We start from the raw sequence: 18,832 nt of genomic DNA on the forward strand, positions 1-18,832 counted from the left end.
AATGGTGGGAGAAGGATTATTATCATCAATTAGACTAGCCACTGTTTCTACAGGCGGCTGAGCCTTCCTAACCCATACATTGTTCCGGCGACGATCTCCGCGAGAGCTTGCATTTCTTTTAACAACAGCAGGCCCCTTCATGTTAGGCATCTTTTTAGGCCTGAAAATGGAACGGGGAGGAACTTCCTTTCGCTTTCGATCAGGACGAGCTTTCACAGTCTTAATAATATAGGTACGAGGTCTGGCAGAATCAGGACCCTCATACTTAACACGAATACGAGGTATCAAAAGCTCAGCCGGCTCCCCATTACGAGCCTCGGTCCTCACATCTTTGTCATCGGAGCTCATCCACAACTTGTAATTTTCAGAAAGACCCACAAAGCCATTTGTAGCTACGACCCAACGCGGGAGACCATCATAATACTTGGCCCACGCTAGGACCCGTGTTTGTGAAAAGGTCGCTACCTTAGGTGGTACCGTATCAGAAAAGGGGATAGTCTGCCTTAAACCATATTGACGCATGACTCGGTAAGGGAAAATATAAATGGGACGAGATAGCCCCAACAAAGAAACATAAACCGATACATCAGACCCCCCTGTCATAGTAGTCAAACCCCACCATGGTACCACCCACTTAATAGAACAAAAACCATAAGTAAAAAAGGGGGTCCATTCGGCCTCGTCCTGGCCTTGGTGCAAGTATTTTCGGTTACCCAAAGCTATAGGGCGATAATGTTTAGGATCGGCAGGAGCTTCCAAGAGTCTAAGCCGTTCCGCAAGCCAAATCTGCAAAACAGGTACGATCGAATCAAAAGAATGAAAAGAAAGAAAAAAACGGTTCCTGGGGCGCAGTTTCAACACCCGGGACCAGGCGCCGAAAATTCCAGCGCCCAACCCTGGGCGCTGAAACTCAGCCCCAGGCAAAGAGAAATATATGCAAAAAAAAAAACATACATGTGCGCAAGGAAAAAATCGATTACCTGCAGTAATAGGGGGCTTCCCTTAAAATGTTTAGATTTGGCATCCTTCTTCAGCTCATCCGCACTCAGCAAAGTCTCGGCAACAACCAACGGCATAATAGAATAGCAACTTTCCATCTGGCTAATCAAGGGGATCAACCTTATGTCACCGAACTCACCATTGTTATTCGACAGCAAATAATGATTCAACAAGCAAAATACAAGGGCTCGAATGTTCAATTTTTGTTCGGTCATATTCTTACTAGGCCTAAAGTGATGTTTTACAAGTTTCGCCAAGTTAACCTTATCATCTACAACAATTTCAGCAAACATGTTATCATATAGCCCTAGGAAAGCCCTTATGGGTTTTTTACCCTCTTCAATAGTGCCAGGGGTAACAGGAGTAGCATTAGTAGGATAACCAAGGATCGCAGCAAATTTATCAGGCAAAGGACATATTTCATTGCCCCGAAAGGCAAAAACATGATGATCGGAGTCCCAAAAGCTTAGGGCAGCATGCAGAAAGTTATAATCAATATTAATTTGTTGTAAACCTAAAAGTGCCTCTAAATGGTATTCTTTTAACGAAGCTTTTTCTGCGGGAGTAAGCGCCCGCAGCCAACGCCTAACAGTCCGTTGGAGTGAGAAAGTAGGGATCGACATGGCAAAAGCAGTGAATAATTAGAGCACAGCAAAAGAAGAGAAAGAATTTGAGAGTGGTGGAAAATAAGGACGTATCTAGCCCCTATATATAGCTGAACGCACCCAATGATATCCTGATCCCATTCGGAAACGTGTTAGGAAATCCGAAAATGAAATATTACCAGGAAAGGACTTTCAGCGCCCACGCCTGGGCGCCGAAATGTTTAACGCCTGAACTTGGGCGCTGAAAATGCAGCCCAAGGCCCAGATTTCACAAAACACGGAACAGGAAAGGACTTAAGACCGTGTTGCTAAAACACGAGGCCCTATTGCAAGTAGGATCAAGCCCAAAAGCACCTTTAGCTCCCAAATAAGCAAGGAAAAAATAATAACATTAAAACTTGGTCGAAACTTAGACTCGTCTCAGAAAATGCTTATGTACACTTTCAAAAAAAAGCAAGTTAAATATCATGGTCATTCTTCGAAACACCAAAAATATGTGTCGTCAAGTCATTGGTTTTCCAAATAAAAAATGTTTGTCTGTCAAAGGGTTAATCCGGGCCAAGCTAAAACTGGATGTCGCCTGAAAACTAAAGTCGCACTCCACGGCTTCGCTAAAGTAGCACACTACTATAGAAGGTCGCTCGCACATACGAGCATGACCCCAAACATGATTACAAGATGCGAAAAAAACAACCGACGAGTCCCAATGCTTGGGGGCTCGCGAAAAATAGACTCCAGCGAGGAGCGCGCGATCAAAATCACATTCCCGGACTGCGCCAAACACCATATCATGTTTGGATATCTCAAAAAAAAAAAAAAAAAAAGAACAACAATAGGTTTGACCTCATCGAAAGGACATCACTAATGCTTGTGCACGGTCCTCTGATCAAAGACCAAGTCGAGCCGTAAAGACTAGCTCAAAGTCACGAAAGCGGACGGTCGCAAGACAAAGATCCGTCTGAACACGTTGTCAGCCCACGTTCAGGTTACAACTAAATTCGAGCACCCCTCGAAAGAATTCGCTCTTGCAAGAATGAAAAAAAAAAGAAAGAAATTCTCAAAAGAAATCACAAAGAACCAAAGATATAAAAACTTGCCCATCTTCAGTCAGGCAAGAATCGCGTCACAAACCGCGCGAGTTCCCAAATCGAAATGAAAACGAATTCAGGGACGTCCACCCTCAGCGGACAGGGCTCGCACACCCTCAGCGGGCGGGGTCTACGTCACTAGCCGCGCAGGTCCTTAGTTTTCCAAAAACAAAGTCTTCAAATTTAAAATAGGCTCGCCATCTTCAGCCGGCGGGGTTTACGGCGCAAACCACGTAGGTCCTTATTTTCAAAAAAGCAAAATAAATTTCAAAATAGATTCGTCCACTTCTATCGGACGGGGCGTCCACCCTCAGCGGACAGGTTCGCCATCTTCAACCGGCGGGGTCTACGTCACAAACCGCGTAGGTCCTTATTTTCAAAAACATCAAAACAGATTCGTCCACTTCTATCGGACGGGGCGTCCACCCTCAGCGGACAGGCTCGCCACCTTCAGCTGGCGGAGTCTGCGTCACTAACCATGCAGGTCCTTAGTCGCTGCAGCGATAACTTTTGCTGGATTTTCCTTCGTTTTACGTCCTATAAAAACAACGGTGCTGGATTTTCCTTCGTTTTATGTCCTATAAAAACAAGGGGGTTTTCTCGTTTCGCTAGCCCTGAAAATGAGAATCTTTAAAAAACGTTTTATCTCGTGATTGGGCTTGGCCAGGCCCAATTACACTTTATAGCTTTGATTTCGAAAAACTCTGTAGCTACTCCCAATGACAAAGTGAGGGAGTTTCTACGCACCTTTAGATCCTTCCAATGACAAAGTGAGGAAGTTTCTATACTATCAGTTGACAAATCCCAATGACACGTCAGGGATATGTCGACACTTCAAGTGATGACCCTTAAGTCAAATGTTATCACTCGGGGGCTCGTGAGACCCTCGCAAAGCAGGTCACAATACACCGTGGATTGTGTGACGCACTCCGTCTAATACTTTGACCATCGTCTTACTCCAAGACTCAGTCAAAGTGGGGGCTAACTGTAGACACCTACTTTTGTCCCCGTTCCCGCAAGGGAAAGGTTCGATGATGAAAACGTAAATCTCCACTTGACAACGCATCTCCTATAAAATAAACGAATCTCGATTCCCCATTTCATTTCACCCGAAACCTGCTATTTATGGAAACCTGCTAAAAATAGTAACTGCCGTAAAAGGTAGCTTCTAAAAGTGGTAAATCATAAAAGATAGAAACCTGTCAGAATTAGGTGTTGCATTCCAACATAAATCTTAAATGAGATAGAAAACTGCGAGAATCCTATTCCTAATATGATTCAGAAATAAGAGTTACGTATTAATTAAAATCCTAACGAGCCTAGAATTCGTAACGGGCCCAGACGCATTCCGTCATAAAATTGATACGCGCTAAAAGACTCGAATTAATCTCAAACTCTACGGATTTCAGGAATCCGAATCTGACTAAAGAAAACAGCCCATACCCTATTTTCAACGCCTGGCTCTGGGCGCCGAAATCTTCGGCGCCAAGGCCTGGGCGCTGAAAATACCTGGGTACGTGTTTTTTCCTAATTCTTTGTGGATTAGAACTCTACTCTTCCCTATAAATAGGCCCCTAAATTCGACGTGAAAAGAACACACAACAACACACAATTATACTCTGAGTATTGACTCCAACCCTTAGCCTAAGCCTCTCGCTGCGAAATTGTTCACGCGTTCTGTCGCAATCAATCCATAAATCGAACAGAACGTATCCTGTCCCATAATTGAGATTCGTTAAATAAAAAGGAGAAATAGAAAAGTCAAAGTGGTTAGTTTTCTGAGAACCGTGACGCACCTCTCAAGGGTGCGTCGTAATGTGTCCCTTTTCGATGATTTAACTGCTTTCCTCGCCCTTTTTATGAATTGTTAAACTAACCTAATCTGATTTTTCTATCACGCCTAACAAATATAATATTTTTGGGAAATCGGAATATCATGCTAGGTCCCTTTATGCTATTTAAATCAGATAATCACAATCGAATTAGTATTATATGTTGCATATTGCTAAAATCAACTCAGATTAGTTTAATAGTTAACGCATGTCCCTTCAATTATTTATGTTGAGCTAGTAAGGATATCCTGCCTCTGGAGTTATCGATGAGCGAAGTACTCCTCTCGGTAGTTACAGTCCCCCGAACCCTCAATCTCTACCTTGCGGGTGTATGTTAAGAGATCCCCACACCAGGGATCACAAGGGAACCTACGGCCGTCGTGGTCAAACATAATTGCACTCCCTTTATGTCACGATAACCGGGTTTTGTCAGTTTTTCTCATTGTCGTTAAAAACTGAATGGCGACTCCTATATTACTAGTCCATTGGGTGTATACTCACAGTAAATCCAAGTACACTTGATTGAATAAAAAGAATCGTCACACCCACGAGGGACGAGGTCACGCATTAGCCTCGTGCTTTTTCGACCCCCTCACAGGGCCCTTGTTGGGGTGGGTGATAAGGATAGTTGACATAGGGGGAAAAGTCCCCTTTGTCAACACGGTAGTCGTACACCCGCCTACCGTAGTAGGACGAGTCAAAATCGGGAAAAGAATCTCCCGTGCGGCTCCCTTGAGGAGCAAGAGAAGCCAAGGTACGAGCTTGGTCCTCTTGCCCTTGCAAGATAGCCCAAGGGTGGATTGCAAACCCGTCAAGTCAAAAGGAGAGGAGAGAGGTATATTACCCGCATTTGGGGGAGGTGGACTAGGAGATCGAGGAGGAGCTTGAGTGGAGGTACCGGTAGGCTCGGTAGTGGCGGTGGTGGTGGCGGCGTTGACAAATTTCTGATGCTGCGGAAGCAAGAAACGGACACTAGAGGACCACGTAGTAATGAACGGGTGTGGAAGATAGCACCAATCGACTTTCTTCACTTGCCAAATAAATTGCGCCTCATTGACCGTGTAATGGAGCCAGGTGGCATTGTACATCGCCCGGATGTTCAAGAATTCACCACCGGGAACGGGAGTCAAAGCATCCATCTCCTTGGCATGAGGGTTGTTCGGAAGAAACCGAACGAGAAGTGTGAGCATGCCACCAAGGAGGATGTCGGATTTGTTCAAGTGGGTATCCCGCACCTCGATGATCCGAGAAATGAGAAATTGCCCAAAATCAAGGATCCCTTGCTTCTCTTGTGTGGACAACCACAAACCACCAAGTTTCGTGCCCGACAAGGTACCGGTAGCACCCTTAGAGAAAAGGGCGTAGATGAGGAGGCGGCTCATGATGCGGATGGCCGGATGATGGAATGAGGAAGATTTGGCCGAGGCGGAGAAGAAATCCCCGTCGTCTCCGGTGAGCGCCCTCCACCAACTATTTTCATCATAGTCATTAGCACATTCGGAGCTTCGGTTCATGATGAGCCCGTACTCCGAGTCGATGGAGAAGATGGCATTGATTTGATTGTTATTCAATTTGTGTTGGCGACCGAAGACTTGAAAGCTCAATTCCATCACACGATCACAGTCCTCATCCTCTATAATATTCTTCCGTGCCGAGGAGAGGAACTCCAATGTCAACCTTTTGTAGGTTGGGGCACTCAACTTGGCGAACTTTTCTCACCCTGACCCCTTGATCAACTTTTCAATCTCGGCTTCGACCCCCAAGCTACGAACGCTCTCCGGATGAAAGAACTTGGTGGGATTAATGGTTGGAAAGCAGCTCAAAGAAATCCCAAGATCTTTGTTCGGTGAACTCAATGTCGTAGGTTTCCATGCCCGGCGGAGCCGGTGCCTTCCTCTTTGATGTAGAGGCGGTAGGGTTTGATGTAGAGGCGGTGGGGTTCTTCTTGGAGCGCTTGGGTGCCATGGAATGATGAGGTTAGGCAAAGCAAAATCTACAAAAGCAAAAGAAAAACACACCAAGACACACAAAGAAGGAAAAACTAAGTTAGTTCACAATCTAGGACAAACAAACAACTACAAAGGCGAAGGTTAAACTATCTCCATCAAATATTCAACAAGTTCCAAACATTATACCAACTCCTCAACAAATATAAACTAACCACATTACTCCACTCTAATAACCACAATCAATCAACTGTCACTTCCACAAACAAGCATAATCAAAGTAGCCCAAAATCGCCCAAAATCATCTAAAAAAGTCTAGAGCTTAAATGGAACAAGGAATCAAAAATGCATAGCTCATCTAGACAATTAATCAATCACATAACAAACATGCATCAACAAACACCCAAAAACCACAAGTTTCAGAAAATCCAAAAATAACATGAACATGGCAAAATTGGAATAAAATATAAGAATTAAGGAAAAGAAATCATCACCACAAGCAAAGGAAATGGTTTAGGATCGATCCCAAGTAGCCTCTAGAGTTCCAATTCACCACACACACAATTTTGACAAAATTCAACAAAACCCTAGAAATTGGGGGGTTTTGCAAAAATCTGAAAATTTGGGGATTTGAGGTGTTGGGATGAATGAGATTGTGTGAATTTGATGTATGTGAAGTGAAATTAGTGAAGGGAAGTAAGGGAGATTGATGGGGAGAAGTAGTATGAAGTGAGAGAAAAGAGCAAAGAAGTTGAGAGTGTGAGAGGAGTGTCGAGTATAATGAAGAAAATGGGGTGGTTCGCGAATGTTTTGAATAAAGGAGGTCAGATTCAGCCCCGCCAGGCTGTGAGACCGAACAGAAAAAGGTGTTCGACCGCACAAACCTGTGCGATCGAACAGATAATTCTGTGCGACCGTTTACCAAAAAATGGGCATTCTGCCTCCCAAAATCAGTTTTGTGCGATCGAACGAAGAAGGACTTTCGGTCGCACAAAACATGATTTTGCAAAAATCATTGAAACTTCACTAGGAAATGAAAATAAAGCTAATTAAATGGAAAATTAATGCATAAAATCAAACAAAAACAAAAACTAGGAGTTAGACAACCGGGTTGCCTCCCGGGTAGCGCTCGTTTAACGTCATTAGCTTGATGAATCCCCCCAAAGCTCATGGGGGGACAAGAGAGGAGATGAATACACGGGTTGCCTCCCGGTACCGCTCGTTTAACGTGATTAGCTTGACGGACCCCCCCAAAATTCAAGGGGGGTCAAACACACCCAACCTTGGGTTACCACTAGTCAACAAACCTTTCTTGGCCTCCTTGGGCACAAACAACTTACCCAAACCACCACTTACTGAGTGGGGACCAAACCAAGTCTTCTTAGGCGTAGGATTGCCTAGATTAGACTTCTTGCTCATACACCTCTTACCATTACATGCCGGAGTGAGTGACCCCACATCATCAAGATCCATCCCGAATGTGTCGGGAATGGTGATGACGTCATCATAGGAATCGTCTAGCACAAAGGAGCTCTCGTGCATATCCTTCTTCACCTTCCTATCAATCTCAAAATCACACTTAAGAACACAAGGATTGTTAGAAGCATTAGCACAAGAATGATTATGCTCAACACAAGCAAGAGTGTCAACTTTCATACAACTTCTCATCTTAGAGCAACAATGATCATCAATAGCAAGCTTGAAAATAGCTTTGGCGTCTCCCGCCTTCAAAGTGATAAGGCCACCTTGAACATCGATGAGAGCACCCGCCGTAGCCAAGAATGGCCTCCCTAAAATAATAGGGGTATGGGCGTCTTCATCGATATCCAAGACAATGAAGTCAACAAGAAAAGTCAACTTCCCTATCACAAGGGGAACATCATCAACTCTACCCAATGGAAACATAACCGAGCGATCGGCTAATTACAAGGACATAGGGGTAGGGGTAAGATTACCAAGACTAAGTTTCTTATAGATTTTGAACGGAAAAATACTTACACTCGCCCCCAAATCACATGGAGCGTTGTCAAACCTAAGCTCTTGGATGCTACAAGGAATCGAGAAGCTCCCGGGATCCTTGAGCTTTGGGGGTAAAGGGCTCGAAATCAAAGCACTACAATGCTCCGTTAGGTGCATGGTTTCATTAGTGCCACAAGTCCTTTTGCCGCTCAAAATATCTCTCATGAACCGAGAATAATGTGGCACTTGCTTGAGCGCCTCGGTGAAAGACAATGACACATATAGCTTGCTAATGGTTTCCCAAAACTTATGAAATTGATCATCAAGCTTTTTACTGGCAAATCTTTGAGGGTAGGGGGGAGGAGGAATTGAGAGAGGAGGAAGAGTGGTCTCCTTAGACTTAACACCATCTCTCACGTTGTCGACATGAGACTCCTCTTCCGCCTTATCACAGTCCGGAGACTCATTCCCCGTAGAATCCTTACCCCTAGAGCAAGATGCATCAACTAGCTTAGTATCATCATCTAGAATCATCCCACCCCGGGTCACAACCGAATACATTTGTTTAGGTGCTTGACCTTGGGGTGGGAGGCTAGTGTGCACTTGTTGCTCTTTGATGGTGATAGCTAGTTGTGCTAGTTGGCTCTCAATCATCTTCAAGTGAGTGTTGGATTGCTTGAATCCATCCTCAAACTCGACATTCTTCTTGGCTTGCGCCCCCACAAACGACTCCATGAGAGCCTCAAGATTAGACTTGAGAGGCGGGAGTGGTCGAGGTGCATTGCCATAACCACTAAGGTTTGGTTGATATTGGTTGCCAAAGGTCCTCGGTCCATTGAATCCGGGAGGTGTCAATTGAGACACACCATATGGACCTCCCGAGTTAAAAGGATAACCCCCACTAGAGGCACCCCTAAATTGCCCATAAGAGTATTTATAACCCCCTCCACCTTGATGGTTGGGATTATAACTACCTTGATTGTATTGGCCTTGATTGCCAAAGCCTTGAGGTTGACCATAGGGCGCTTGGCCTTGATAGCCTTGTGCTCTATAGCCACCTCGGTTTTGGCTATCATACCCACTTCCTTGGCCATAGCCTTGGTGGGAACCATACATAGGGGGCCCTCTAGGTTGCCTAGCAAAATTTTGATTGTTGGGGTTATCATTTCTAGACATCTCATTCAAGGCATGAGCATATTCTATATCAAAATCACCTTCATACGAAGGGCCATAATCCACAAAAGACACATTATGAACCAAGGGACATGCATTGGGGAAGTGACCATAATCTTGGCAATTATCACAAAAAGAAGTGCCCGGAGGCATTGTGTCATAAGAACTCACCTTGCTCTTCCCGTTAGTGAGAAGAGTGGCCGAAGGTGGTGGAATTGTAGATGGTGATGGTGGTTGGCTTGTTGCTTTTCCCGCAAATGGAGATGGTGGTTGTCTTGGCATGCTTTCAAGTTTCTCCAACCTCGAGCTAAGCTTCTCAATGATCCTAGCTTGCTCCATAGCATAAACCGATCCTTTACCATCATCATTCCTTCCCTTTCCATCATAGTCCCTTGCACCAACATGCCAAGCTTGATAATTTTGGACAACGTCCTCAATTATCTCTTCAATTTGATCCTCGGTTTTGTTCATGATGGGACCTCCCGCGCCCGCATCTAGACTTGTCTTGAACTTGGGCTCAACCCCAAGTAGAAGGTTTGAAGTAACAACCACTTAGGGATCCCATGATGAGGGCATTCCCTTTTGTACTCCTTAAAACGATCCCAAGCTTCAAAAAGTGACTCGTCTCGCCTTTGCTCAAAGGATTGAATTTTGTGGCGATATTCCGCCGTCTTCCCATGTGAGTAAAACTTGCTCAAGAAAGTACTAGTCACCTCGTTCCAAGTGCGAAGTCAGTTGGGCTTAACCTCCTTGTCAAGCAAATCACTAGCTCGCCCAAGTAGTGAGAAACGAAACAAGGTCAACCTCACGTAGTCCGATGTGACACCATTGTGCTTGATTGTGTCACAATAGTGCTCGAATTATTTGAGGTGTTCGTGAGGTGACTCGTTGCTTTTCCCACAAAAGGGGTGGCTTTGGACCAAGTTGATCAAGGCGGGCTTGATCTCAAAGCTGTTGGCACTCGTTGTGGGGGCTTGAATACCGCATGTTGCTTCAAATGCCCCCGGTATTCCCAAGTTCTTAACCGGGAGCGCCATATTCTCAAAAGCTTTCTCACTCTCTTGTTGTTCCTCACCAACACTCAAGGTTTCGAACCGATTGTGGCTTGATGAGCTAGACCGAACACGCCTTAGTCTCCTAAGTGTCCTCTCCAATTAAAGGTCAAGAGGATGGAGGGTCCTTTGACGAGCACGCCCCCTAACAAGCATACAAACTCAAGAAAACCGTGAGTAATGCCAAGGAAAAGAAAGCTAAGCAAAATTGCAATGTTTTTGTATTTTCTAATGATAAACTAGTCTCAACTAACTCAATAACAACGACCGTTCCCCGGCAACGGCGCCATTTTGATAGGGTGTTTTTCCGTCGTTGAATAGAACAACACCTCACCAAACAAAATTTTTAAAACTGCTAGACTAACCGGCTATATGAAATATAGCGGCAAGTATAGGGATCGTCCCATAGAAACGGTGGTTATCGAGTTTGGATTTCAAGCTAGTTCGAACAAGAATTTGGTTTGAATTATCACTAAGAAACTAAAACTAACAATTATGCGAAGTTGAATCAAGAAAAGGAAACGTTAGGGAGTTGGGGATAGGCTAGGGAAATCGGGGGAAATGAACTAAACTATCTAGCAATGACGATCATGCAACGACTTAGCAAATAGGCAAATAGCATCAAATGACGTGCTCGCCACCTCTCGGATGGAGCACGCGAAGCAACCTAGCCTAAGGAAGAGCTTTCGCCTAATCCTAGACTAAACTAACTTGCATACATAGGCACAACTACTTGCTTACACAAGATAGGCTCACAATCTCTTGCCAAACCTAACTTATGCTTCCAATTGAATCTAATCGAATAGCATTTGCAACTACCACTCAATTAAGCATGGATATCCTATCACCAAATCATATTTAATCACATTAATCAATCAACAATCAATTATCAATTTCCCATAATTAAGCCCCTAGATTCTCCCCTTTCCCTAACCTAATTCTACTCACTAATCATTTTAAAAATCAAGAAATCCATTAGTTCTAGGCTAGCAAGAATGAAATTGCAAGATTCGAAAGAGAGAATCAAAGAGTAGAACAATCAATTGAACGATCAACTAGAGAATTAAGAATCAAAGTAACTAAAGTAAACACAAGAAGAATTCAAGATTTAAAGGAATTAAAGAGCAATCAACAATAAAAAAATAAGCAAGAAGTAAGAAATTGAATTGAATTGCAAGAAATTAGAAGAAGAGTTTAAGAAATTACAACTTGATGCTTCAATGGAGGAGAGTTTCTCTCTCTAGAAATTGCTGAAAATCTATTTTGGGATTCTAAAATGTTAAACTAAAATTCTACCAAATAAAATAAAAGAAAAATCTATTTATAAGTTTCCCCAAATAGAAGCCGAAATTCGAAAATAAGCAGTTCGCGCAGCCATTTGGTCGCATATACCCTCTGTGCGACCGAACATAAGAAACCCATTCGAGCAAACATTAAGCCCCGTGCGAGCAAACGCAGCGAAGAACAATTCCTTCGTCATGTGCGACCGAACGAGAAACCCTGTTCGGTCAAATGGTGTTTTCTTGGGTCATGTCTCCTTTGCAGTTTGATTCGGTAGAACGGAAAGACCTGTGTGGGCGCACAACTTTTGTGTGGTCGAACACCATAACATGTGCGGTCATTTACCAATTTTGGGGCATTCTGTCTCCAAAAATCCATTTTGTGCTACCGAACAAGAAGGGACGTTCGGTCGCACAAAACTGCATATTCCTTGATGCCATCAACCCTCCTCTGTTCGGGCGCACAAGCAACAACTCGATCGCACAAGCCCTGTTTTGGCTGAATTGTACTTGTTTTCCATCACTTTTCATCATAATCACCTATAAAGCACAAGATTGAAAGAAACTTATAAAAATCACACAAAAAGCTATAAAAACTATAAAAAAGCATAACAAACTAACATGAAATCCTATCCTAGGAGCCACATAAATGTCGCTCATCAGTTATACTGTAACCTGAAATCTACCTTTTTATCGCTTTCCTCACCATATAAATCTGTTCACATAATCTTTTATTTAATAACGCCTAATAAGATAATCTCTGGACAAATCTGATTATTTATAAGCTCCTAAAATCAATCAAAATTACTATTTTGATGATTGTTTAGTAAATATCCGTGCATTAAAACTATCAAAGATTAGTAATGTAGCATAATGCATGTCCCTTTCGCCGCCACATTGAACTAGTAAGGATCGCCGCGTGGGCTAATATTGGGCACTCCTCGTATTAGTAAACGTCCCCCGAACTCTCAATCTCTACTCTGCTGGATGTACGTTGAGCGATTTCCACAACAAGGATCACAAGGGAACCTATGGATGTTGTGAGTCAAATATGTTTGCACTTCAGGCATATCACGACAACCGGGTTTTGTCAGTTTTCTTCAATGTTGTTGTAAAACTAAATGGCGACTCTTACAGACTAGTAAAAAGAGGATAATGCCCGCAGTTTAGTCCCTGTTTTACTTAATATGATTGCCACATCCAGAGGGGAAAGTCGTGCGGGTCGTATTCTTTTAAATGCCCGCCGTGTTTTTCGACCCTTCACAAGTTGCTACCTCTTTAAGTATCCGCTAAAAATAGTAAACCGTCATAAGATAGATTTGTGTCAACGGAATTTTAATTGCATTCCAAAAAAAATTCTAAGCCTGATGCGAATTTTAGTTGCACTCCAATTAAAATCCTAAGAAAGATTAAAAAGCACTTGAGAATTCTAGTTGCATTCCAATTGAATTCCTAAAATCCTAAGAAAATAGAAAAAGGATTTAATAGAGTTTAGTTGAATCCCTAACCCTTCTAAAAACCACAACTACCTAATTGGAACATTAAATTGACGTACCCGCCCCTCAATCCTTCTTTGGTAAAATCAGTTTTCTCTTAAAAATAGTGTATTTACTATTTCAACTTTACATACTCCATTTACTAATTTACCCTTTAACATTTCATCTTCTAGGTGAAGTTCGTTTTCCTACCACATTTAGTTATGGTCTGCCATTAATGGCGCCATCTAACCTCATTCACCAAACAAGATATTCTCATGTCCCTCTCTTCTTTCATTCCTCTCCTCTCTCCTTTCCAGAATCATGAACTCCAGCGTTCATTGTGCCCTCTCTTGTGGCCGAGAAAAATAGAGGGAGTGAAAAGAGGGAGGCGGCGACGCTCCACGAAAACATCGGCATACCACCATCAATCAAATAGGAGGAGGAAGTAAAGAAATAGCAACAAGTCAATAACAACAAGTCAAGAACAATAACCCACAAACCATCAGATCACCAACAAGAACACTAATCTATGCAACTGAGGTTGGAACTGGCGGTGGCGGCGCCGATACGGTCAGAGAAAACGGTGAAAATAAGCGGGGCTTTCCGAATCTCCGACACCAGAGGAGAGGGAAGATTATTGGGGAAGATCCATTTAAGATACCATAAGGGGACATGAATGATATACGAAGTAAGTGAGTTGCAAAATATAAGGGGATTTGGATAATTTTCTTAAACAATTTTGGGTGGTGAATTAATAATAAAGCTTACTAGGATTAGTGGATGTAACTGTAGCTGCCTGCGTGAAATCACAGCTCCCAGGAGACTCCTGCCAGACGCCTAATACAATAGATTCATGGTATAAGCGGCGTGGGAAGCAACTGCGTTGGGATCATAACAAGGTGCACCGACTTGTATTTTGCTGCAGTCAACGCCATGACTATAATAATAGCACAGATTGGTCTGTAATTGGGCATCTAAGACGCCTTTCTTTGCGACACACTATGTTCCTCAAGATTTTGGAGGAGGTACTGTCGTAGTTGGAGTTGCGGAGGGAGATGATGGAGTTTTTGAGGGAGATGACGGATTTGTTGATGAAGCTGGACTTGTCGAGGGAGTCACTAGACTTTTTCATGGAGTTGTTTTGGGGGCCTAAATGACAATAATGCTCAATTAGTCTTTATATATCTTATTATTCCAGGTTTAATTGCCTCTTTTTTTTTTTAGCTCTTACTATTGGAAATATTAACCCTTTTTGTTTCAGTAAAATGTTTAAAATCTGGAATTAGTGTTTGGGATTTGATCTTTCATGAGATTATGGTCTAATTTAATGACTTTGTGTTGCAATTTGATATGTTTTGGTAGGGTTAGTTGGATTATGGTGTACTTTGATGAATTAGTGTTTCAAAAAATGGAATTTTATTAGTTGAGTATGTTAGATCATGGTCTGATGTGATGCCATTTGTTCTTGTAGATTGAAATCCTCTTGTTGGCTAGGTTATAATTCAGTTTTCTTTTAATGAAATTGGCTAGGCGAGTAGCACTCAAGTGATCCCTTTTTCTGATCGATTACCTTAGTACAACCCACAACGTCCGAGCTTTTCCCCCACTGGAGAATGCTTGTAGGATTGTATCTAAGTATTGGGGTTCCACATTTAACTTATAGGGTTTGAGTTGGTGTTTTTCTATGAGCATTCACATGTTTGACTTGATACCAGATTCTTGCTTGTCTGCTGAAGTTAAAACACAACAGCGTTTGTTGTCTGCATTAGCCATGCAATTAAACATGTTGAAGAATTAGTAAGCTAGTCTTACTACCTCTCTACTTCTCTTGTGTGTTTTTACAATGCGTTTATTTTGTGATGCATTATTGCTTTTCAATTATCACCTTTAATGTGTTCTCCAGATCTGTCCCTATGTGAAAAATAGATTATATTGTAGCTCAATTTTTGTTCTTGTTATCAGTTATGTCTTTTTGGAAACCTCTGTATTGTTCCCTATGATTGTTAAATTTTGTGTATACGATCTTTCAATTCAACTCAGTTTCTGGTCAACTATTCTTTCATTCAAGTTCCTAATTTGCACGGGTACTTTTAATCAACCTGTAAATTTGTGCTCCTCCGTAAAACTTTCCTCATAGCGTATGTATCACGGGTATAAATATGGCTTCCACAAGTTCGAATCATTTGCATCTCTGCTAATCTAACTTTTGTTCACGCATTTAGGATATCTATTTTGACTCTTGATTGACACTCTTTTCTTATCTTTTTGGGTGGGAAGAGGGTTTTATTGGGAAGAGCCTCAAATGGTTAAGTAGAAAAGGAACTTCAGGGCCTTGCAACTTTGGTAATTCCACAATTACTTGAAAGTCATACCCAGGACACAATCAAAACTGAAATTTATTGTGTACATCTAGAAAGTTAAAAATGCTTATTGTATTACCTATTCAATAGGACCAAGCTTACTTGCTCCAAGACTTCTTATTAGGTTTCATGAATGCAGAGACTAGAAGTGAAAGTACGCAAATGAACGAGGCTCTCTTGGTTTTTTTTGCTGTAGAGAGAGCCACAAAGGGCAAGGCGACAACTGATGTAGACGGGATTCGATCCCAGGTCTTGGATACCACCCCCTCAAGACTTTACCAACTAAGATAGTATATTGAAAAATAAGGACTAAAAAGAGTTTTAATACGGCATAAAACCGAATTAAAATCAAAAAAGAGAGAAAAACGCATGAAACCACAATCATGTGCAAGAAAATTCTTTCGCACAAGGGCCCAACGCAATAGATAATTCGCGCCACACTTCATGTGCAAAACATTTCTCACGCCAAACAATCCTAATTTGAATACAAGCAAATTTGGGGCCTGTACCTGAGCGTGAGATATTTCTCATGCCCAGGTTCCAGGCGCAAGATATTTCTTGCGCCTTTTCATCATATCTCAAACTCTTACAAATCTCTGTCTTTAATGCCACCTTTTCACTATAAATTGAGGCTAAATCAGCCGATGTAAGGGCACCAAATCATATTCTCATACTACCCACAAGTTATAAACCTAAGTCAAAGGTCCATATACGTCCTTATAGTCTCCTTATATGTCCCGTAGTTCCGCCGTCTTAACTCTGGTTAAGAGGAACGTTGTCCGTATAAGCGCTAGAATTAAGCCTGGATCCTGCCCAATAGTTTAGTCAAGTCGAGGAACGTTCGTTGAATAAAAGGAAATCGAGTAAATCCAAGTGGTTAGTTTCTGAGAACCGCAATATAGCCAAAACTATATTGTAAAGTGCCATAATCTGATTTATTGCTTTAATCACCATTATAAATCTGTCAAACTTAATCTGATTATTTATTACGCCTAATAAGATTCTTTTGACAATACAGATTATTGTTAGGTTACCTTAAATCAATCTAAATCACCCTTTGACGATTTTTAGTTAATATTTGTGTATTAAAAGCAATCCAGATTAGTAATGTAGTCTAACGCATGTCCCGTCTTTGTTACATTTAACTAGTAAGGACCGATTCATGGGCTAATACGTGGCGCTCCCCGTATTATTAAATGTCCTCCGAACCCTCAATCTCTACTCTGCTGGATGTATGTTGAGCGATTCCCACGCCAGGAATCACAAGGGAACATAAGCCCGTTATGGTCAAATACTATACATTGAGTCTGGGTCTCACAAGCTTGTACTCACGTATTACAATAACCGGGTTTTGTCAGTTTCATAAAATTGAATGGCGACTCTATAAACTAGTAAAAAGAGGCAAATTGCCCAGAGTTAGTCCGATTTTACTTAACATTGTTCGCCACACATCCGCGAGGGAAGAAGTAAGAAAATATCCTAAAATCGTCTTTTCCGACCCCCTCAAAGTATGCTTTTGTTTGATCTGAACTTTTAAACATGATATTGGTCAGTGAGTAACTAATGGATGATAGTTTCTTTCTTTTCTAGCAGTTAAGCGAATCAAGCATATCTAGATTATGCCGTGTTCATCGAGGGATCGATTTGAGGATCTGCTTATTTCTCGTTCTTGATCGTTCCGGTATGCACCATGTGTATCTACTTATATGGCCAGAAAATTAGATTTGGGGATGAGGAAATACGTGGCAGTGTTGGATGGAGAGGGGGGGGGGGGGGGGGGAGAAGAAATGGAACGCATGTTAGGGAAAACGGGTTGAGTAGAATCTTTATTCTATTCTTTATGTAAATTGTTCTCTTCCTATCGACTTTTCTTTACGGCAGTCACGTTTTCTTACTTATTATTTGTGGTGATTAATTGTAATACCACAATTTTATTTTTACATATAAAACCAGTATACCATACCAAAAGAGAGGGCACTAACTATGAAGTTGATATGTGTCCTTGTCTTTTTCATTTTCCAACTTACATATCAAAATAGTTATTTATGGTAATTCGTAATCAATACATTCTACTAAAATTTTCGAATCCATTTTTTCATATATTTGGAAGAATAAAAAAATTCTATTACTCTGACATAAATAATAAGATTTTTCTAATATTACAATCTATTTTTTTTTCGACTTTCTATAATTATGATTCTTAATAATAATAAAAATACCGAATATAAATAAGAATGTACATTATCTCATATATTAGACTAACATACTAATAATTATATTCGACTAATATTACAACTATTAAATGGGATATTGTATTACATTCAATAATTCTACGTAGCTTATAGGAAAAAAAAACTAATTTAATCTATATACTACTCAATTGTACTACGTATTCCACTAGCAAATTTATACTATACTAAAAGAGACCAAATATAGCTAAGAATTTACATTATCTCATAACTAACATATTAATGACCAGATTTGACTAATATTACAACTATTAATTATGATATTATATTATAATTCTACATAGCTTCCAGGAAAAGAAAAGCTAATTTAATCTATATACTATTTAACTGTATTACGTATTTCATTAGCGAATTTATACTATTTTTAGAAAAGTTCTAAACTTATAATACTACATATAAAAGAAGTTACAATAATTTTATAAGTGAAAAAATAATTAAAAAAAAATCCTAGCTAGGTATAGTTGTGTTTTTTCACGTCGTGCTTACAAGATATTCACGGTATGAAAATAAGATATGCAAGGTATAAAATAATTTCGTAATATATACTCCCTCCGTCCCAGATTATTTGTTACACTTTCCTTTTTCGTCCGTCCCAGATTAGTTGTTACCCTACTAAATAAGGAATGACCCCACAATTATTATATTGTCTCTCTCTTCCCACTAATTTTTTTTTGTCTCCACCCCTCCCTCATTCAATTAAAAAAATACACCACAAACTCCTAACACATCCACTTTTTAAATAAAATAACAATTGATAACCAAACAACCACTTATCACCTAAAACTTTGTATAAAGGTAAGTGTAACGACTA

The 18,832-nt window shown here is 41.2% G+C and overlaps 1 long non-coding RNA gene and 1 pseudogene across 1 annotated transcript; one reads left to right on the forward strand and one right to left on the reverse strand.

Moving 5' to 3' along the window:
* Positions 1-10,160: 10,160 nt before the first annotated feature.
* Positions 10,161-10,261, forward strand: LOC130462167 (uncharacterized; annotated as a pseudogene).
* Positions 10,262-11,803: 1,542 nt separating this feature from the next.
* On the reverse strand, positions 11,804-14,549 carry LOC130460708 (uncharacterized). Its single transcript, XR_008920773.1, has 2 exons — positions 14,181-14,549; positions 11,804-12,474 (listed from the first exon to the last, which is right to left on the reverse strand). It is a non-coding gene; the product is annotated as an uncharacterized lncRNA (long non-coding RNA).
* Between the last annotated feature and the right edge of the window lie 4,283 nt (positions 14,550-18,832).

The sequence above is a fragment of the Spinacia oleracea genome, chromosome 5 (assembly GCF_020520425.1).
Source record: "Spinacia oleracea cultivar Varoflay chromosome 5, BTI_SOV_V1, whole genome shotgun sequence".
Taxonomy (NCBI): domain Eukaryota; kingdom Viridiplantae; phylum Streptophyta; class Magnoliopsida; order Caryophyllales; family Amaranthaceae; genus Spinacia; species Spinacia oleracea.